This window comes from Phyllobates terribilis, unplaced genomic scaffold, assembly GCF_046119375.1.
Source record: "Phyllobates terribilis strain yellow unplaced genomic scaffold, ASM4611937v1 Scaffold_12__6_contigs__length_324123572, whole genome shotgun sequence".
Lineage (NCBI taxonomy): Eukaryota > Metazoa > Chordata > Amphibia > Anura > Dendrobatidae > Phyllobates > Phyllobates terribilis.
Window position 1 is genome coordinate 38,295,044 of NW_027362772.1, and position 22,883 is coordinate 38,317,926.

The 22,883-nt window shown below is 47.7% G+C and overlaps 1 long non-coding RNA gene across 1 annotated transcript in view; it reads right to left on the bottom strand.

Annotated features, from left to right (window-relative positions):
• Nucleotides 1–22,432, bottom strand: part of LOC141173012 (uncharacterized) — a 90,007-nt gene extending 67,575 nt beyond the window's left edge. The window contains exon 1 of the long non-coding RNA XR_012252571.1: nucleotides 22,387–22,432. This is a non-coding gene — a long non-coding RNA (uncharacterized lncRNA). The remainder of the gene's footprint in view (nucleotides 1–22,386) is intronic.
• Nucleotides 22,433–22,883: the final 451 nt, after the last annotated feature.

Here is a 22,883-nt window from a genome sequence, read left to right on the forward strand (position 1 = left end):
AGGATCGAGCTCGGCTGTCCACCGCAAGGCATCCTACTGCCAGTCCCAGCCCCTATGCCTTGGGGTGCCTCCTGATGCTCTTCACTGAGTATCCCGTGGTCCCGAAGCATTTCCTTTGAAAAAATTAAGTGTCCAAACTACAGGTGGTGTAGCTTGCTTAACAGCCGGGATAATCCGCTGACTAGCAGACACTGCTACTAGGCACAAAGTATTTCCTGGGCTAGATGCAGTTAAAAATTTGTAATTAGATACTCTCGTTGGATGCTGAGAAAGCATTCCATAGAGTCTCCTGGCACGCCATATATGATTCTCTTAAAAAGCTTGGGGTAGGGGTCTAGGGGACCCTTTTATAGCCAAAATCACGGCCCTGTATCACAATACGTCACCTAGGCTGAAGATAAATAGAACTGTAGCACCCTGAGGGCTCGGTTGCTACAGAGGTATTGCACCTCACCCAGAGGTGTGATATCTCACTCTCAGGTAAGGAAGGAGTGTGGATCAGGACTCCGACACTTGCACGCATTACACCACATTGCCGTGGGGCAGGGCGACCAATATGCCTCTGAGATGGGCACGACAGTCCCTGTCCCTGGCTGGAGTGGGGGGAGGGAACACTGAGGAAGGGGAACCCTGTAGTGCAGGAGCAGGGAGGAATCAGTTCCTGGGTGCATTGAGAAGGGAGTATAAAAGGTGGGCACCATCTTAGTTCAGTGCAGAGAAGTCTGAGCAGAAGTGGCAGGGAGCAGGGGCTCTGCATGAGCTCTGCTCCGGAGGCGGGTCTAGTAACAGAGGCCCAGGCCTGGAAGAGGAAGAAGGAAGGAAGAGGAGCGGAGAAGGCTCCAGGAACGAGGAATGAAGGGATCCCAGGGGTGCGGACGGGCGAGTCGCCACCGCACGCCCGAATCCACCTGCGTGGAGGGGTCAGGCCAAAGGGGGAGACCGATCCCCGAAACTAGTGGAGGCAGGAAACGACAGTCAGCTAGAAACCGGAGGCTGTGACATTTTATGTGGCGCAGCCCCTCGCTACGCCCGCTAGGAAGGCACCACATAGGGTCAGGGAAACTGGCGCCAAGTTTACCAAGAGGAGGCCCGAGGCAGCCGGACAGAAGGGTTGGTAAGAAAGGCCAGACAAAGGACACACAAAGGGGGTCCTGTGAAGCGCTCCAAAGTTATCTGGGAGTTGTCTGAGCCCCTCACCTGGTGAGCACAGTACGACGTGGGCAGCCGTTACCTGCAGACGTGGTCTGGATAATAAGAACTGTGAGTAAAGGCCCTGGACTGCATCACTGACTCCGTGTCGTCACTGCTGCTGCCCTGCACCATCACCCCCATCCTCCGCATACACTGCTCTGAGGCTATACTCCTCCCGTGGGGAGATATGCTACGCTCTGCTGCACCCACAACACCAGCCTCAGCGGTCTGCCCTGCAGCGGCGGTTCACTCTGACCGCAATCCACGGGTGGCGTAGTCGGACATTTAAACATCAAAACCACATAAATAGTTCCGCCACTGGTTTGACCACCCTGAGCCACGGAACCGGGTCGCCGCCACGAAGACTACAACCACCAGCATCCACCAAAAAGGGTCCGGCTCCGGGTGTCCCAAGGCCCAGGGGGTGCATCAGAACATTTTCATCACCTTTCACAATCACCAATGGGACAAGGCAGGGATGTCCTCTGTCCCCTCTCTTATACATCCTAGTGACGGAGCACCTGCTCTCATCAATTCGCCATAACCCCAATATTAGGTGGATTGAGGTGGGAGGCACCGGGTACAAGTGCTCTCTATTTGCTGATGATGTCCTAGTATATATCACTCAATCACATATATCCATCCATGCTGTTATGGCTGAAATAGATCACTTTGTTACATGGTCAAATTTTAAAATCAATGCAGCGAAGTCTGAGGCCCTCGATGTCTCCCTCCCCAAATCCATACAGGATTCCATCCAGTCCAACTTTCCCTTTGTCTGGCCCTCACAGGGTATCAGATACTTAGGAATTCCTATTCATAGAGACCTCTCCCATCTATGTTATCTTAATTTTGGGCCCTTTTTTGAACAACTCCATACAGACCACGGTTGGCAAGTTAGAACTGTAAGATTCACTACGTGAACCACTGGTGTTTTGTGGAAAAGCACATGTACACTGTGTTCCAAATTATTATGCAAAAAGTGTTTAGGAGTGATAAGGGAAGAATTTGTTTGTTTGTCAGTTAAACTCATTGATGGTGATGTGTGTCAGGGCTCTTTATATCACTGTAAGCAATTGCAGACACCTGTGCTAATTAATTTGGCAGGTGTGTCCAATGAAAGGCAAGACTACTTAAGAAGGCTGTCTCACATTATTAAGCAGCCTACATTTTCTGCCAAAATGGGAAAGAAAAAGGATGTGTCGGCTGCTGAGAAGCAACAAATTGTGGAGTGTTTAGGTCAAGGCATGACTACAATCAACATTGTGCGATGATCAGGATGAAGTGTCTTGGCAATCAAGAAGTATGTAGCTGATTCACAGTACACACGTGTGCGTGCTGATAAGGGCAAATTGAGGACTCTTTCCTACAGGCAATTACGTCAGGTTAAAAGAGCAGTGGCAAAAAAGCCTTGTCATAGCAGCAGACAAGTTTTTGAAGCTGCTGGTGCCTCCAACGTCCCCCGAACAACAAGATGCAGGGTCCTTCAGAGGTTTGCAGTTGTGCATACGCCATCCTGTCGACCTCCTCTATCCACTTGACACAAGCAGAAACGGCTCCAGTGGGCCAAACATTACATGAAGACTGATTTCAAAACTGTTTTGTTCACGGATGAGTGCCGTGCAGCGCTCGATGGTCCAGATGGATGGAGTGGAGGATGGCTGGTTAATGGACACCCCACGCAAACACGGCTACAGTGCCAACAAGGAGGAGGTGGAATAATGTTTTGGGCTGGAATCATGGGGAGAGAGATTGTCGGCCCCTTTAGGATCCCTGAAGGCGCTAAAGATGAACTCCATAATGTATGTGGATTTTCTCAAACAGCACTTCCTGCCATGGTTCAAGAAGAAGAACCGTGTATTTCACAGCAAGATCATTTTTTTGCATGATAATGCACCATCTCATGCTGCACATAAAACATCTGCATCTCTGGCTGATATGGGCATAAAAGGGGACAAACTTATGGTGTGACCCCCATGCTCCCCTGACCTCTACCCCATTCAGAACCTCTGGAGCATCATCAAAAGGAGTGTCTATGATGGCGGGAGGCAGTTCACATCTAAGCAACAGCTCTGGGAGGGTGTTCTGTCCTCATGCAAAACAATTGAAGCAGAAACCATCCAAAACCTGACAAATTCAATAGACGAGAGAGTTCAGAAGCTCCTTTCGAACAAGGGGTCCTATGTGAAAATGTAACATCACCTAGAATAAAGTTTTGAGTTGAAAACTGATTTCAGTTTCTAATAACCTGATAATGCTTATAATTTCAAAAATGACCATTTTTTTGGTCTTTATTAAAATGAAAAAGTTGATCGAAAAGTTTGGGGGATCTAAGAGTGTGGCAACCCAGTAGTCATGATTACTTCGAATTCTGACAATATGAGGGTCATGTTGCAGGTAGTGCAGCAAGAAGGCACTTATGTGTCTTGCGCATCTCGGAGCCCCAAAATTATTTTCCGGGCTAGATGCAGCTAAAAATTATTATTAATTTTAAATCTGGTGGAGCTAAGTATAGATGGGCTAATAGGATCAGTGCTGCACACTGCTACAAAGCCCAAATTATTTTCCAGTCAAGATACAGATAAACATGATTAGTAATTTTAAATCTGGTGGAGCTTATTATAGATGGCCTAATAGAATCAGTGCTGCACACTGCTACAAAGCCCAAATTATTTTCCAGCCAAGATACAGATAAACATGATTAGTAATTTGAAAGCTTAAAACGGTTGGTAGGGTGATTTTAACCAATCATCAAGCTTTTACTCTCCCCAGGATGACACAGGGGTAGAAAAGTCGTTTCGGATCCATGATTTGTTCATCTTTATGAACGTGAGTCTGTCTACATTATCAGTGGAGCGCCGCATGCGCTTATCTGTCAGCACACCACCAGCAGCGCTGAACACACTTTCAGACAGAACGCTGGCTGCGGGGCATGACAAGATCTCCAAGGCGTAAGTGGCTAGCTCCGGCCATTTATCCAGATTAGAAGTCTAAAAAGAGCAAGGGTCCAGTGACACAGTCATGGCTTCAATGTTTACTTGGAGATACTCCTGTACCATCGTCTCTAGGCGTTGACTATGTGTCAGACTTCTTGTCTCCTGTGGCCTTGCAAAGGATGGGCTAAAAAAGTAGTGAAATGATTCCGCAAAATTGATGTTACCAGCAGATACTGTGGTTCTGTTACGGTTTAAGTGCGCTGAACACTTGACGGTCCCACGGTTGACAAGTTGGAACTGTGAGATTCACTACGTGCACCAATGGTGTTTTGTGGAAAAGCACATGTAAGATTCTGCAACAGTCTCTGCTGATACTCCTGCATGCGTGCATCCCTTTCTATGGCAGGAATAATTTCTGCAAATTTACTTTTGTACCGGGGATCTAACAGTGTGGCAACCCAGTAGTCAGGATTATTTCTAATTCTCACAATTCGAGGGTCATGTTGCAGGTAGTGCAGCAAGAAGGCACTCATGTGTGTTGCGCATCCAGGAGCACCAAGTCCCTGTTATGTTGGTGGTGAGGTAACAATCATGCTTCCTTCCTCTGTCCTCTCCCCCCAACCTCGCACAACAGAAATGTGATCAAGGTCTCCCTCATCTGATGAGTCTTCCATCAGTTCGTCCTCCACTTCTTCCTGGGCTCCTGCACCTTCCTCACTAGTTTGGCTGCTACCATGCGCCCTGGTAAAACCATCTCCCCCACCCTCACATGCCTGCCGCCTTGGTGCTGCCGACCGTCTGGACCTTGCAGATGTTAGCCCTTCCGCATACAACTCCTCCTCCTCTACTTCCTCCACCTCATCTTGTGCCACCACCTGACTCCGAATTCTGTTTAACATGTGCTACAGCATGTAAATCACCGAAATAGACATGCTGATAATGGCATCGTCAGCACTAAACATCTTCGTCGCCATTTCAAAACTGTGCAGAAGGGTGCATAGGTCCCTGATCTGAGACCACTCCTCCAGCGTGATTTGCCACACCTCTGGATCTCGTTGGCCCAGGTTATACGTCAGAACGTATTGCACCAGGGCTTGTCGGTGCTGCCACAGTCGCTGCAACATGTGCAGAGTTGAATTCCACCGGGTAGGCACATCACATTTTAGCCGGTGAAGTGGCAGGCCCAACGACTTCTGTAGAGATGTAAGTCGCTGAGCTGCGGGATGCGAACGGCGGAAGTGAGCCCACAGCGACCGTGCCCTCTGCAGAAGGCCATCTAGTCTGGGATAGTGGGCTAAAAATTGCTGGACAACCAGGTTCAACACGTGAGCGATACAAGGCACGTGTGTGACATTGCCCCGGCAAAGGGCCGCACCCAGGTTTGCAGCCTTGTCGCACACGGCCTTCCCTGGTTTCAGGTCCAGTGGAGACAACCATTCATGAAATTTGTTCTCCAGAGCTGACCACAACTCCTCAGCTGTGTGACTCACATTTCCCAGACATTTCAAAGTAAAAACCGCCTGATGACGTTGAGCCCTACTGCCAGCATAGTAAGGAGGTGTGCAGGATCCCTTCTGCGCAGTTAGAAAGCTTGTGGCATGACCAGACAGGCTTTGGGTGCAGGTGGAAGACCGAGAGGAGGTTGAGGAGGCAGAAGCAGTGGAGGAACTTTGACATAAAGAGGATTGACGCACAAATCGTGGGGACGGAAAGACTTGGACAGCAGCCCCTTATCCTGCTGTCACCATAGTTACCCAGTGCCCAGTCAGCGACATGTAACGCCCCTGTCCATGCCTACTCGTCCAAGTGTCTGTGGTGAAATGCACCCTGTCACACACAGAGTTTCTCAAAGAAGCGGTGATGTTGTGTGCGACATGCTGGTGGAGCGCAGGCACACCTTTCTTTGAGAAGCAGTGCCGACTGGGCAACTGGTACTGGGGCACTGCGACGGACATAAGGTCTAGAAAATCCTCTGTGTCCACCAGGCGGAAAGGCAGCATTTCTGTAGCCAAGAGCTTGCAGATGGTGAAATTCAACCTCTTAGCTTTCTCATGGCTAGGAGGAAATGGTCTTTTACTTGTCCACATCTGAGGGACCGAGGGCTGGCTATTGTGCTTAGACGGGGTTGATAAGGGTGTCCCCGGCAAACTGCCGGTCTGTGAGGAAGATGCAGGCGGACATGTTAGGTTGCCTTGATCCAAAGGTGGTGCTATCGATGTCGGACAGCGCTCAACACCAGCTGGTGTTACCACCTCCAAAGAAAATGATGACCTGCCAATCACGCTGGCTGTTGCGGGTAAAGAGGTGGCAGGTCTGCGCCCCAAAACAGGTGTGACTGCTGTCCCCCCAGTAACAGAGGATGAAGAGGCCGCGGATGCACAAGATATGGCAGACGGTGGTTGGCCCGGCCGGCTAGGCCGCATTGTAGCACACTGAGCTTCCCACTGCAACTTATGCTTCATGTCCATGTGCCGGTTCATGCATGAAGTACTCAAACTATGTATTTTTTGGCCTCTACTTAGCTTTTGCTGACAAATGTTACAGATAACACGAGTTGGGTCATCTTTATCGATCTGAAAAAATGGCCAGGCTATGCAAGGCTTAGCACCCATGCGACCTGAAGAGCCACCACGACTTGTGGTGAGAGGCAGAGTTGTGTTTGAGGATGCAGTTGTTGACGTGCTTCCAGTACTACGTCTCTGTCCAGGAAGGCGCAACCTGACCTCGTCGTCACTAGCATCTTCCTCCACCTCCTCTGCTGACCTCTTCTCTTGGCTGACTGTGGGTTGACAGTAACTGGGATCTCCAACCTCATCATCATCACCCTGTGCGTTATCACACCCGTCGTCCTCAGAGCCAACCTGTTCCTGCCCCGACAAAAAACTAAAGTTGTCGATCCAATCAGGTATTTGAGTCTCATCATCGTCTTCCTCATTGTCTCCACCAACAGGAGTTACAGTTTGGGAATGAGGGTCTACATTATGGTCAGAACCTTCGGCGTCTGGTCCTGGATCCGACTCATAAAGATTCTGGGCATCAGTGCAGATCATTTCCTCGTCTGGATTCACAGAAGCGCTGGAGTCGACCTCTGATTCCCAGGCTATAGTATGAGTAAACAGCTCTGCAGACTCAACCATCTGTTCTATTTTTTCAGAGGTAGATGCAGGAAAAAAATATATTCAGTTTGCAACCTGATGGAGGTCAGTATAGATGGACTAAAAGAGAAAGTCCCACACGCTGCTAGAAGGCCAAATATTTTTTCAGAGCTAGATGCAGACAAAAAATTATTTTTAATTTGCAACCTGATGGAGGTCAGTATAGATGGACTAATAGAGAAAGTCCCACACACTGCTAGAAGGCCAAATATTTTTTCAGAGCTAGATGCAGATATAAATTATTTTTAATTTGCAACCTGATGGAGGTCAGTATAGATGGACTAATAGAGAAAGTCCCATACACTGCTAGAAGGCCAAATATTTATTCAGAGCTAGATGCAGAAAAAAATTATATTCAGTTTGCGACCTGATGGAGGTCAGTATAGATGGACTAATAGAACAAGTCCCACACACAGCTAGAAGGCCAAATATTTTTTCAGAGGTAGATGCAGATAAAAATTATTTTTAATTTGCAGCCTGATGGAGGTCAGTATAGATGGACTAATAGAGAAAGTCCCACACACTGCTATAAGGCCAAATATTTTTTCAGAGGTAGATGCAGACAAAAAAATTATTTTGAATTTGCAACCTGATGGAGGTCAGTATAGATGGACTAATAGAGAAAGTCCCACACACTGCTAGAAGGCCAAATATTTTTTCAGAGCTAGATGCAGACAAAAAATTATTTTTAATTTGCAAACTAATGGAGGTCAGTATAGATGGCTAATAGAGAAAGTCCCACACACTGCTAGAAGGCCAAATATTTTTTCAGAGCTAGATGCAGATAAAAAATATTTTTAATTTGCAACCTGATGGAGGTCAGTATAGATGGACTAATAGAGAAAGTCCCACACACTGCTAGAAGGCCAAATATTTTTTCAGAGCTAGATGCAGAAAAAAATTATATTCAGTTTGCAACCTGATGGAGGTCAGTATAGATGGACTAATAGAACAAGTCCCACACACAGCTAGAAGCCCAAATATTTTTTCAGAGGTAGATGCAGATAAAAATTATTTTTAATTTGCAACCTGATGGAGGTCAGTATAGATGGACTAATAGAGAAAGTCCCACACACTGCTAGAAGGCCAAATATTTTTTCAGAGCTAGATGAAGACAAAAAATTATTTTGAATTTGCAGCGTGATGGAGGTCAGTATAGATGGACTAATAGAACAAGTCCCACACACTACTAGAAGGCCAAATATTTTTTCAGAGCTAGATGCAGAAAAAAATTATATTCAGTTTGCAACCTGATGGAGGTCAGTATAGATGGAGTAATAGAACAAGTCCCACACACTGCTAGAAGGCCAAATATTTTTTCAGAGCTAGATGCAGAAAAAAATTATATTCAGTTTGCAACCTGATGTAGGTCAGTATAGATGAACTAATAGAACAAGTCCCACACACTGCTAGAAGCCCAAATATTTTTTCAGAGCTAGATGCAGAAAAAAATTATATTCAATTTGCAACCTGATGGAGGTCAGTATAGATGGACTAATAGAATGATGCTATGCCCAAAAGATTTTACTTCACTAGGTGCAGTAAAAAAATTGGTATTCTATACACAGGTGATATATCTTGCAACACAGATAGGCTACTCCACTGACTAACACACTCTGCAATAGGCCAAAAAGGATTAGCTTTGCTAGATTCAGCCAAATGCTGTGAAAAAAACTTGCACAGCACTGGCACAGACCTGCCTGGCAAAAACTGATAGGAACTGATGTAACCTAGTCCTGAAAAGGACTGCAATTACAATTAGTCTTTTCTCCCACAATCTATCTATTTAAGAGCACAGACCTGCCTGATAAAAGTCGTAGGAAATGCAGTAACCTAGTCCTTAAAAGGACTGCAATCACAACTCTTCCCTACTCCCAAGCTATCTGTAGATTTGTGCGAAAATTGGCTTGAAATTAACAAGGTATAGCGCACAGAGCAACAGCGGTTCCGTCTAACACGCAGCTGCAGCAGTGAGAAAATGGTGGCGACGGGGAAAATGGCTTGGTCTTATAGGGCAAGGACATGTGACATACACTGCCAATGACACATGCCCTTGCTTGTGTGAAAAAAAGCACTTCGCTCCGTGTGTGCGCTGCTGATAGGCTGACAGATTGCACCTCCCCACTGTAAATGCGGGAAAGAGAAAAAAAAATGGAGATCTTCATTATTCCTACAGAGATCCATCCCCTGCCCCTCCCCCCACCCCGCTGTACACTCAAACTGCGTATTAACATTAATTTTCATCATTACTGAGAAAAAATCCAGTTATGATTTTGGTGCACGAACAGTTATCGAACATAACCTCGAACAGCCGAATTTTTCTCAAATCGTTCGTGTTCGCCGAACGGCTCGAACACCGCCCAAAACAGCTCGAATTTGAGATTGGCGAACAGTTCGAGTCGAACAACGCTGATCTCTAATAGAGAGCCAGTTCATTCCACGTATCCAGCTTGGATACCCAATAATTATAAGGCACAGAGGAATCACGGAGGACGTTGGTACGGTCGGCAAGGTACTCCTTCAGCATCTTCCCAAACTTTGCACTCCTTGTGAGAGTATCCCGCGCCTCAGGGACTGTGCGATGGGAGGGGCTGAGAAAAATCTCCCAGAACTTTGACAGTGTCCCCCTGCCTCTGCTGTATTGAGGTTGTGTCTCTCTTGCCTGTACTCCATGGTTGTCTAGCGAACTGTGACCTCTGCCGCCAGCGTTTTCAGATGGGAATTTTTTTAATAGTTCCACAACAAGGGCCTTCTGGTACTGCCCCATTTTTGTAGACCTGCCCGCCTCAAGTATAAGAGATACAAAGTTCTCCTTGTAGCGGGGGTCTAGAAGTGTCACCAACCAGTAATGACTGTCACCCAAAATTTTGAGAACGCGAGGGTCATGGGAAAGGCAGCTTAACATTAACTCAGCCATGCGTGCCAGACTGCTAACAGGCAAGAATTCCATGTCATCACCAAGAGGATGATTGACCATGCTCTCCTCCTCCCCCTCCACCTCCTCTCTGTCCTCTGGCCATCCACGCTGAACAGACAGTATGACAGTTGTGCAGGTAGTCTAAAGCGCTTGAAACTAGCTCCTGTTTTACCTTCTCCTCCTCCTCTTCCTCATTCTTACCCAATCCACGTTGAAATGAGATGAGGCTGGGCTGTGTGTAATCACCCTGTATGGTTCCTTGCTCCATCTCATCATGCTCCGCCTGCAATGCATCCTCTTTGATTGTGAGCAGAGAGCATTTTAGAAAACTGAGGCGCAGGATGGTGATGCTAATTATGGTGTCATCGCTGCTCCCCATCTTGGTGGAGTCCTCAAAGTTTTGGAGGATGGTACATATGTCTGACATTCATGTCCACTCCTGAGGTCTTATGTGTGGAGTCTGAACTGAATACCGATGGCCTTGTTGATGTTGGTACTCAACAACTGCCCTCTTCTGCTCACAAATCCTTCCCAACATCTACAGTGTAGAGTTCCAACGCATGGGGACATCACACACCAATCTGTGAGCCGGAAGCTGCAAACACTGCTGAAATACAGCAAGGGCTGAGGAAGCTGTAGGTGACTTTCTAAAATGGGCACACAGGCAGCGTACTTTAACAAGCAGATATGGCAGCTTCAGGTAGTATTTGAGAAATCGCTGAACCACAAGGTTAAGCACATGGGCCAGGCATGGTACGTGTGTGAGCTCGCCTTGCCTCAGAGCTGCCACCAGGTTCCGGCCATTGTCACACACGTCCATACCTGGCTGTAAGTTCAGCGGTGTGAGACACAGATCTGCCTGCTCTTTCAGAGCTGCCAACAGCTCAAAAGCATTGTGAGGCTTGTCACCTAAGCATATTAGCCTCAGCACAGCCTGTTGCTGCTTGGCCAAGTCAGTGCTGCAGTGCTTCCAGCTTGTGACTGATGTGGTCATTTCAGAGATGGAGGCTGAAGAGGAGGAGGAGGCTTAGGAGGATGAGGTGCAGGAGCTGTGGGCAACCCTGATTGACTTAGGGCCCGCAATCCTTGGCGTCGGGAGGATGTGTTCCGTCCCAAGGTCCGACTGGGTCCCGGCTTCCACTTTCTTAACCCAGTGTGTCGTCAGCGAGATGTACCATCCCTTCCCACAAGCACTTGTACACCTGTCCATGGTTAGGTGGAACTTCCCGGTAACTGCATTGTTGAGGGCACGGCTAATGTTTTGGGACAAGTGCTTGTGTAATGCGGGGACAGTACAACGGGAGAAATAATGGTGAGTGGGGACCGAGTTACGGCCGCCGCCATCAGGTTGCGGAATGCTTCCGTCTCCACGAGCCTAAAAGGCAATATTTCTAGCACAAGCAGTCGCAAAATGTGGGAATTTAGTACTGTGGCCTGTGGGGCGTTGGATGCGTATTTGCGCTTACGTTCCAAGGACTGAGGTATGGACAACTGAACGCTGCGCTGGGACAAGGGCGTGGACATGCTTCCTGATGCTGTTACTTGAGAGTGTGCAATGACAGGTGCAGGGCAGGAGGCATCTTCGCATGCACCATGGACAGGGAATTGGCTTGCTTGCACAACAGCAGAAGAAGCAGTGGTGTCACCCGCAGACACTGTTCTGTTCCAGGACCCTGGGGTTCGGCCCACAAAGTCGGGTGCTTAGCTGCCATGTGCCTGATCATGCTGGTGTTGGTCAGGCTGTTCGTTTTGTCACCCCTGCCGATGCAGGCCTGGCAGGTGGTGCAAATGGCCTTTTCGTGGTGATCGGCAGAGTCTTTTAAAAAAAACAGACTCGGTAAGACCTAAAAGTTGTACTGGCAACTTCCTTCGTGTTGCTGTTATGGGGAATGGTTGCCTGCCTTCTTTCTGGGGCCACCGCACTGCTTCTTAGTGCCTATTGGGGTGCTCTGCCTCCCTCCCTCTGTGTGCTGCTGTCCTCGCTCTGCATGTCCTCCTTCCAGGTTGGGTCAGTTACTATATCATCCACCACCTCGTCTTCCACTTCCGCACTCTGGTAATCCTCCTGACTTTCTAGCAATTGTGTCTCATGATCGTCCACCTCTTGTGACACTTTTCCACCGTCGCCTTCCTGTGACCGTGGTTGATCAAATATTTGGGCATCGCTACATGTGATCTCTTCTTGCCCCGCTTTAAGTAGACCGGGCAATAGGCCCAAATCTATAAATGGAAATGTGAACAGCTCTTCGGAGTGTCCAAGTGTGGGGTCAGTTGTCTCTGGGCACTCGGCATGGTGGGAGGAAGGAGGTTCAGGGTGAGGAATATGCGGTCCAGACTCATAGCTACTGAGACTTGACCGTGTGGAAGACAAGGTGGTGGAGGTAGTGGCTAAGTGACTGGAAGCATTATCCGCTATCCAACCAATAACTTTTTCACACTGCTCTGTGTTCAATAGCGGTGTTCTGCGTTCCCCTATTAATTGGGTCAGGAAGGTTGAGCGAGAAGATGTGGGTGTTTGTTGTGGCACAATTTCAGCTTGCCCATGGCCTCGGCCTCTGCATGCACCATCATCACCATCACGTCCAGTTCCCCGTCCCTTGCCACGTGCCTTGCCCATTTTAAATGGAGGACAATATCTTCCACGCTCACTACAAATGACTGAATTTGGAGCGAATTTATATGTGATCTGTGTGACGGAGAAACCACAGTTTTAAATACCTGGCCTGTAGGTAACTATTTTGAACAGCAAACTGGTGTCAATTGCTTCACAGACACACTGAAAAATTTTTTAATTGAGGTCAGAAATGGCTGTATTTTCTGAAAACGTGTATGTGATCCGTGTGATGAAGAAACCACAGTTTTAAACACCTGCTCTGTAGGTAACTATTTGGAACAGCGAACTGGTGTCAATTGTATTACTGAGACACTGAAACAAATTTTTAATGGAGGTCAGAAATGGCAATATTTTCTGAAAACGTATACAGTACAGACAAAAAGTTTGGGGCCACCTTCTCATTTAAAGATTTTTCTGTATTTTCATGACTATGAAAATTGTACATTCACACTGAAGGCATCAAAACTATGAATTATCACATGTGGAATTATATACGTAACAAAAAAGTGTGAAACAACTGAAAATATGTCTTATATTCTAGGTTCTTCAAAGTAGCCACCTTGTGCTTTGATGACTGCTTTGCACACTCTTGGCATTCTCTTGATGAGCTTCAAGAGGTAGTCACCAGAAATGGTCTTCCAACAATCTTGAAGGAGTTCCCAGAGAGGCTTAGCACTTGTTGGCCATTTTGCCTTCACTCTGCGATCCAGCTCACCCCAAACCATCTCAATTGGGTTCAGGTCTGGTGACTGAGGAGGCCAGGTCATCTGGCTTAGCACCCCATCACTCTCCTTCTTGATCATATAGCCCTTACACAGTCTGGAGGTGTGTTTGGGGTCATTGTACTGTTGAAAAATAAATGATGGTCCAACTAAACATAAACCGGATGGAATAGCATGCCTCTGCAAGATGCTGTGGTAGCCTTGCCTGACGGCACACTGGGTAAACATAGTGGAAGCCGGGACCCAGTTGGACCTTGGGACGGAACACATCCTCCCCATACCGAGGATTGTGGGCCCTATGTCAGTCAGAGTTGCCCCCACAGTGTACAGCTCCTGCGCATCATCCTCCTCCTCCTCCTCATGTTCAGCCTCCATCTCAGATATCAACACATCAGTTACAAGCTGGAAGCACTGCAGTACTGCCTCCGCCAAGCAGCAACAGGCTGTGCTGAAATTCATAAGCTAAGGTGAGAAACCTCACACTACTTGTGAGTTTTGGACAGCTGTGAAAGAGCAGGCAGATCTATGGCTGAGACCGCTGAACCTAAATCCAGGCATGGTCGTGTGTGACAATGGCCGTAACCTGGTGGCGGCTCTGAGGCGAGGTGAGATCACACACGTACCATGCCTGGCTCATGTGCTTAACCTCGTGGTTCAGCGGTTTCTTAAATCGTACCCCGAGTTGCCAGATCTGCTCATCAAAGTACGCCGCCTGTCAGCTCATTTTTGCAAGTCAGCTACAGCTTCCGCCGCCCTTGCTGTGTTGCAGCAGCGTTTGCAGCTTCCGTCACACCGACTGGTGTGTGATGTTCCCACACGTTGGAACTCTACCCTCCTCATGTTGCAAAGGATTTGTGAGCAGAAGAGAGAAGTTGTGGAGTACCAGCTGCAACAAGGCCATCGATATTCAGGTCAGACTCCACACATAAGACCTCAGGAGTGGACCTGGATGTCTGACATCCGTACCATCTTGGCAAACTTAGAGGAGTCCACCCAGATGAGATGGATGAAGAAGCAGTAGCGGTCGATTACACACAGCCCAGCCTCATCTCATCCCAACATGCATTGGGGGACAATGAGGGAGAGGAGGAGGAGGAGGAGGAGGAAGAAGAACAGGAGCTGGTATCATGCGCTGTAGATGGTAGTACCTGTACAACTGTCATACCGTCGGTTCAGCATTGGTGGCCTGAGGACAGGGGGGAGGATGAAGAGGAGGAGAGCATGGTCAGTCGTCATCTTGGTGAGGACACGGAAGTCTTGCCCATTACCAGTCTGGCACGCATGGCTGACTTTGTTACGCTGCCTTAACTGTGACCCTCGCATTGTCAAAATGTTGGGTGACAGTCATTACTGGCTGGTGACACTTTTAGATACCCGATACAAGGAGAACTTTCACTCTCTTATTCCTGAGGTGGAGAGGTCTGCAAAAATGGGGCAGTACCAGAAGGCCCTTGCTGCAGAACTGTTAAAAAAGTTCCCATCTGAACACGCTAGCGGCAGAGGTCACAGTTCGTTGACCAACCAAGGCGTACAAGTGAGAGAGAGGCAACTCCAATCCAGCAGAGGCAGGGGAACACTGTCAACGTTCTGGGACAGTTTTCTGAGACCCGCCCAGCTTACAGGCCCTGAGTCACGGGGTAATCTCACAAGGAGTGGAAAGTTTCAAAAGATGGTGAGGGAGTACCTTGCCGACCGTACCAGTGTCCTCCGTGATTCTTCTGTGCCTTTTAATTATTGGGTATCCAAGCTGGACACTTGGAATGAACTCGCTCTGTACGGCTTGGAGGTCCTGGCCTGCCCTGCCGCTAGCATGTTATCGGAGCGTGTTTTTAGTGCCACTGGGGAAATTATAACTGATAAGCGCACTTGCCTGTCAACTGACAATGCTGACAAGCTGACCCTTATCAAAATTAAAAAGGGCTGGATTGGGCCAGACTTCTCATCACCACCAAATTACAGCAGAGTAACATAAAGTCAAATCCTCTGTGTTTTTTCGGGAGGTGTATTCACATCCACCGCTTCACACGCACACATGGGTATACACTTCCTCATTTTGGCTGTTTTATGTTCTTCTCCTTATCCTCGGCCTCCACCACCACTATACCACCAGGGTGACCGTGGTCCGTGTTGCCATTATTGAAAGTTCCTCCGTCCTTATTTTTGTCAGCTTTTGCTTGGAAGGCATAAGCAAAGACTGTGGGAGCCCCACTCCCCAATAATGGGAATAATATTTTTAAGATGCTGTACTGTATGGCTCTTGTAAGGGGCATTGCAAGTTCCTCCATCCTAATTTTGTGGCAGCTTTTGCTTGGAAGGCATAAACAAATACTATGGGAGACCCACTCCCCAATCATGGGAATAATGTTTCTAATATTCTGTACTGCATAGCTCTTGTAAGGGGCATTGCAAGTTCCTCCATCCTAATTTTTGTCAGCTTTTGCTTCGAAGGCATAACCAAAGACTATGGGAGACACACTTCCCAATAATGGGAATAATGTTTGTAATATGCAGTACTGCATGGCTCTTGTAAGGGGCATTGCAAGTTCCTTCGTCCTAACTTTTGGCAGCTTTTGCTTGGAAGGCATAAGCAAATACTATGGGAGACACACTCCCCAATAATGGGAATAATGTTGTTAAGATGCTGTACTGTATGGCTCTTGTATGGGGCATTAAAAGTGTCTTGTTAAGCTACTGTGACCTTCACCACTTTTCTGAGGGGCATTAAAAGCATCTTGTTAAGCTACTGGGACCTCCACGTCTGTTCTGAGGGGCATTAAAAGCGTCTTGTTAAGCTACTGGGACCTCCACGTCTCTTCTGAGGGGCATTAAAAGAGTCTTGTTAAGCTACTTGGTCCTCCACAACTTTTCCGAGGGGCATTAAAAGCATCTTGTTAAGCTACTAGGACCTCCACGTCTCTTCTGAGGGGCATTAAAAGCGTCTTGTTAAGCTACTGGGACCTCCATGTCTCTTCTGAGGAGCATTAAAAGCGTGGGACCTCCACGTCTCTTCTGAGGGGCATTAAAAGCATCCTGTTAAGCTGCTGGGACCTCCACGTCTCTTCTGAGGTGCATTAAAAATGTCTTGTTAAGCTACTGGGACCTCCACGTCTCTTCTGAGGGGCATTAAAAGCGTCTTGTTAAGCTACTGTGACCTCCACCACTTTTCCGAGGGGCATTAAAAGCATCTTGTTAAGCTACTGGGACCTCCACGTCTCTTCTGAGGTGCATTAAAAGCATCTTGTTAAGCTACTGGGATCTCCATTTCTCTTCTGAGTGGCATTAAAAGTGTCTTGTTAAGCTACCGTGACCTTCACTTCTCTTCTGAGGGGCATTAAAAGTGTCTTGTTAAGCTACTGGGACCTCCATGTCTCTTCTGAGGGGCATTAAAAACATCTTGTTAAGCTACTGCGACCTCCACCACTTTTCCGAGGGGCATTAAAAGCGTCTTGTTAAGCTACTGGGACCTCCACGTCTCTTCTGAGGGGCAAGAAAAGCGTCCTGTTAAGCTACTGGGACCTCCATGTCTCTACTGAGGGACATTAAAAGCATCTTGTTAAGCTACTGGGACCTCCACGTCTCTTCTAAGGGGCATTAAAAGCGAATTTTTAAGCTAATGGGACCTCCACGTCTCTTCTGAGGGGCATTAAAAGCATCTTGTTAAGCTACTGGGACCTCCACGTCTCTTCTGAGGGGCATTAAAAGCGTCTTGTTAAGCTACTGGGACCCTCCACCACATTTCCGAGGGGCATTAAAAGCGTCTTGTTAAGCTACTGGGACCTCCACGTCTCTTCTGAGGGGCATTAAAAGTGTCTTGTTAAGCAACTGGGACCTCCACCACTTTTCCGAGGGCCATGAAAAGCGTCTCGTTAAGCTACTGGGACCTCCACTTCTCTTCTGAGGGGCATTAAAAGCGTCTTGTTAAGCTACTGGGACCTCCACATCTCTTCTGAGGGGCATTAAAAGCATGTTGTTATACCACTCTGACCTCCACGTCTCTTCTGAGGGGCATTAAAACCATCTTGTTAAGCTACTGGGACCTCCACGTCTCTTCTGAGGGGCATTAAAAGCGTGTTGTTATACCACTCTGACCTCCACGTCTCTTCTGAGCGGCATTAAAAGCATTTTATTATACCACTCTGACCTCCACGTCTCTTCTGAGGGGCATTAAAAGAGTGTTGTTATACCACTCTTACCTCCACGTCTCTTCTGAGTGGCATTAAAAGCATATTGTTAAGCTTCTGCGACCTCCACGTCTCTTCTGAGGGGCATTAAAAGCGTGTTGTTATACCACTCTGACCTCCACGTCTCTTCTGAGGGGCATTAAAAGCGTTTTGTTATACCACTCTGACCTCTACGTCTCTTCTGAGGGGCATTAAAAGCGTGTTGTTGTACCACTCTGACCTCCACGTCTCTTCTGAGGGGCATTAAAAGCGCGTTGTTGTACCACTCTGACCTCCACGTCTCTTCTGAGGGGCATTAAAAGTGTGTGGTTATACCACTCTGACTTCCACGTCTTTTCTGAGGGGCATTAAAAGCGTGTTGTTATACCACTCTGACCTCCACCTCTCTTCTGAGGGGCATTAAAAGCGTCTTGTTAAGCTGCTGCGACCTCCATGTCTCTTCCGAGGGGCATTAAAACCATCTTGTTATACCACTCTGACCTCCACGTCTATTCTGAGGGGCATTAAAACGGTCTTGTTAAGCTACTGGGAACTCCACGACTCTTCGAACGGGCATTGCATTTCCTCATAATTTTTGGCAGCTTTTGCTTGGAAGGCTTAAGCAAATACTATGGGAGACCCACTCCCCAATAATGGGAATAATGTTTGTAATGTGCTATACTGCATGGCTCTTGTAAGGGTATTGCAAGTTCCTCCGTCCTAAGTTTTGGCACGTTTTGCTTGGAAGGCATAGGCAAAGACTATGGGAGACCCTCTTCCCAATAATAGGAATAATGTTTGTAACATACTGTACTGCATGGCTCTTGTAAGGGTAATGCAAGTTCCTACGTCCTAATTTTTGGCAGCTTTTGCTTGGAAGGCATAAGCAAATACTATGGGAGACCCACTCCCCAATAATGGGAATAATGTTTGTAATATGCTGTACTGCATGGCTCTTGTAAGGGTATTGCAAGTTCCTACGTCCTTATATTTGGCAGCTTTTGCTTGGAAGGCAAAAGCAAATACTATGGGAGACCCACTCCCCTATAATGGGAATAATGTTTGTAATATGCTGTACTGCATGGCTCTTGTAAGGGTATTGCAAGTTCCTCCGTCCTAATTTTTGTGAGCTTTTGCTTGGAAGGCATAAGTAAAGACTGTGGGAGACCCACTCCCCAATAATGGGAATAATGTTTGCAATATGCTGTACTGCATGGCTCTTGTAAGGGTATTGCAAGTTCCTACGTCCTAATTTTTGTCTGCTTTTGCTTGGAAGGCATAAGCAAAGACTATGGGAGACCCACTCCCCAATAATGGGAATAATGTTTGTAATATGCTGTACTGCATGGCTCTTGTAAGGGTATTGCAAGTTCTTCCGTCCTAATTTTTGGCAGCTTTTGCTTGGAAGGCATAAGAAAACACTATAGGAGACCCACTTCCCAATAATGGGAATAATGTTTGTAATATGCTGTTCTGCATGGCTCTTGTAAGGGTATTGCAAGTTCCTCCATCCTAATTTTTGGCACCTTTTGCTTGGAAGGCATAAGCAAAGACTATGGGAGACCCACTTCCCAATAATGGGAATAATGTTTGTAATATGCTGTACTGCATGGCTCTTGTAAGGGTATTGAAAGTTCCTACATCCTAATTTTTGGCACCTTTTGCTTGGAAGGCATAAGCAAAGACTATGGGAGACCCACTTCCCAATAATGGGAATAATGTTTGTAATATGCTGTACTGCATGGCTCTTGTAAGGGGGATTAAAACCGTCTTGTTAAGCTACTGCGACATCCACGTCTCTTCAAAGGGGCATTAAAACCATTATGTTAAACTACTGAGACCTCTACCACTTTTCCAAGGGGCATTAAAACCGTCTTGTTAAGCTACTGCGACCTCCACCACTTTTCCAAGGGGCATTAAAAGCGTCTTCTTATGCTACTGCGACCTCCACGTCTCTTCTGAGGGGCATTACAACCGTTTTGTTAAGCTACTGCAACCTCCATGTCTCTTCCAAGGGGCATTAAAACGGTCTTGTTAAGCTACTGTGACCTCCACCACGTTTTCAAGGGGCATTAAAACCGTCTTGTTAAGCTACTGTGACCTCCACGTCTCTTCCGAGGGGCATTGAAATGTTGTTTTTAATTACCTCTAACCTCCACGACTCTTCCAACGGGCATTGCATTTCCTTCTAATTTTAGTCAATGCAAAGGCGAAAACTAACGGAGACCCACTCCCCAATAATGAGTGGAAGGTTTTTAGTACGCTGTAATCCACGTCTGTTTCAAGGGGCATTGCAGTTCCTCATCATTTTTGGAAAACCTTCCATTCACTGCTTAGACCAACAGTGTACAGGAGACCCAGTTGCTATAAATGGAAAAAACAGTTTAGTTAAGGCCCTCTGACCTCCATGTCACTTCCAAGGGGCATTGGAGTGCCTCAAAATGTTTGGTAGGCATTGCACTCACTGTATGCCCTATAACTGTGTAGCTGAACCGCTCCTTTTGGTACAGAAACATATCCTACAAGACATGTGTGGTTGACTGACCTGATATTGCTGTAAATGGTCCCAGTTCCTCCTGCTCTTTCTCCTTTGCCACCACCTCATCCATCATTTATCACCTGAAGCTTTGTTTTAACAGGAGTCATAGAACAGGGATAGGAGCAGGAAAACATCCAGCAATCCTCGGAGGTCGTAGGATATGCGCCAAAACGCTGACCACCTAAGGCCTAGCCGCTACTACATACATGCATTCCAAGAAAACAAAGCAGATGCTAACTTCTATCATCATCATGCTCCTCACCTTGGCACTCTCAACTCCTCTGATGGAGAAGCCAGGGCCCACCGGAGGAGTCTGGTTCTCTGGTGGGCTCGTCCAATGCTGCCCTAAAGCAGGCCAGTCTAAGAAAAGTGTGTGGGTCGGTAACAGGAGAAATTGGGGCGGCTGGGGACCGAGTATGGACACCCGGCCGCCCCCAGGCGGCTGGGGACCGAGCGGGGACACCGGTCCGCCGGGCGGCTGGGGACTGAGTATGGATAAAAGGGCCGCCGACGCAGCCTTGACATGGTGGCCGGCGTCTGCCTCCACATGCCTAAAAGGCCCAATTTCAAGTGCAAGCAAGCTAGCAGTATGGTATTGCAGCCTGGGGGTGGGTGGGTGGCAGGTTGCACACTTACGCTTGCATTCCAACAAAACAAAGCAGATGCTAACTTCTATCATCATCATCATGCTCCTCACCTTGGCACTCTCAACTCCCCTTATGGAGAAGCCAGGGCCCACCGGAGGAGTCTGGTTCTCTGGTGGGCTCGTCCAATGCTGCCCTAAAGTAGGCCGGGCTAAGAAAAGTCTGTGGGGATATTCCACGGAGAAATCGGGGCGGCTGGGGACCGTTTATGGACACCCGGTCTCCCCCAGGCGGCTGGGGACCGAGTGTGCACACCCAGCCGCCCCCTGGAGGCTGGGGACCGAGCGTGGACACCCGGCCGCCGGGTGGCTGGGGGCTGAGTATTGATACCTCGCTGCCAAAGCAGCCATGAGGTAGCGGCCATCTTCGACCTCCTCAAAACTAAAAGGCCCCATTTCAAGTGCAAGCTAACAGTATGGTATTGCAGCCTGCGGGTGGGTGGGTGGTTGGCTGCATATTTGCGCTTGCATTGCAAGGAATGAGGGAGGTACAATTGAACACTGCCCTGGGAAAAGGACTTGCACGGGGATAGTTGCAAGTCTGCATCTTCTGATGCGACAAGGATCACTTCTGATTGGCACACTTTTAGGCAGTGACCTGGGAGTCAGAGATGCTTCCAGGGGTCTTCCCCATGCTGTCCCCATGTCTTTTCAGCTCTGTATGCATGTGTCACACAGCACATGGCCAGATAAGGTTGTAAAATGTTAAAATGACATTTCCTGGTGAATGCATTTGTCCCAGTTGAAAGCAATACAAAAGTGCAAAAACGCATAAAAAATGCTACATGTGAACATAGCCCAAGGTGTGTAGGAGTATTTTTGTTTTTGGTTATTTATTTTACCTTATACACAAGTCTTTACCCTGGAAAAGAAATTCCTTAACATATTTCACAGGAAAAAAGTTTTTGAACGTTTTATTATGAGCCTGTAAAAGTGGCTTAATACCTCTGACCACGTTGTTGACAATGCTTCCTGGGGCGATCCCCATGCTGTCCCCATGTAATTTGAGCACTGTCACTATCGTTATGGGCACTTTTTAGGCTTTTAAAAGACTGCCGGTGGTGCCGCCGCAAAAAATGCTCGGGTCTCCCATAGACTAACATTGGTCTCGTTGCTCGGGTCGAGCACCCGAGTATCACGGCGAACTCGGCCCGAGCTTCGAGCACCCGAGCATTTTAGTGCTCGCTCAACACTAGTTCTGAACCTAAATACTTTATGTAACTGACATGTTGTGAGTCTATATACTGTGTGTACATGACAATATGGTGCCATTATTGAGAGGCTGTAACTGTTTCACTTGCTGACTGATAGTGATTGAACCTCTGTTCTGGTTGACCTTTGCGTCACCTGATTGAGTCGTTGCTTCATTCTTGAGTGAGATACTAGGTGAAAGAGTTATTCTTATGTTTGTTAACAAGTAAAACTGTAAAGTTCTGGCAACACCTAATGATTGATGGCCGGACATCCAACACTAACTCTTTTTTACACTTTTTATACTTTTATACTTACTTTGATGTATGATTTCAATGTTTTTGTGTGTGACCCCATGTTCATTCATTGCAGAACACTGATATCTCCCAGCATCACTGTTATGCACACGCCCGGGCTGAGCGGCGTGTGCGTGTGATTGTAGTGATTCCACTGGACCATGAACCGGAGAGTGCCTGGAGGGGCGTGACTAAGTATCTGGCCGATCCGACCAAGATGGCACGACGGCATACGACGCCAGTGCACCAGGGAGAAACCGGGCAGAGGGACCAGGTGCTACTCCAGGTCAAACTCCGGACACGGGGGTTGACCCACACAGGGATTACTGGATCAGGCTGGTTAGGCTGGCGCACAGACTGGAGGGTATAGGCAGGCACGACTGGTATGCAGGCAGGCGGGTAAAGGCAAGCGCAGCTAGAGTGCAGACAGGGAGGCACTAGCAGGTAGGAACACAGGCGGGATAGGACCCAGTACACACTGGGACTCAGGGACAATACAGGTAGAGGGGTACAGGCAAG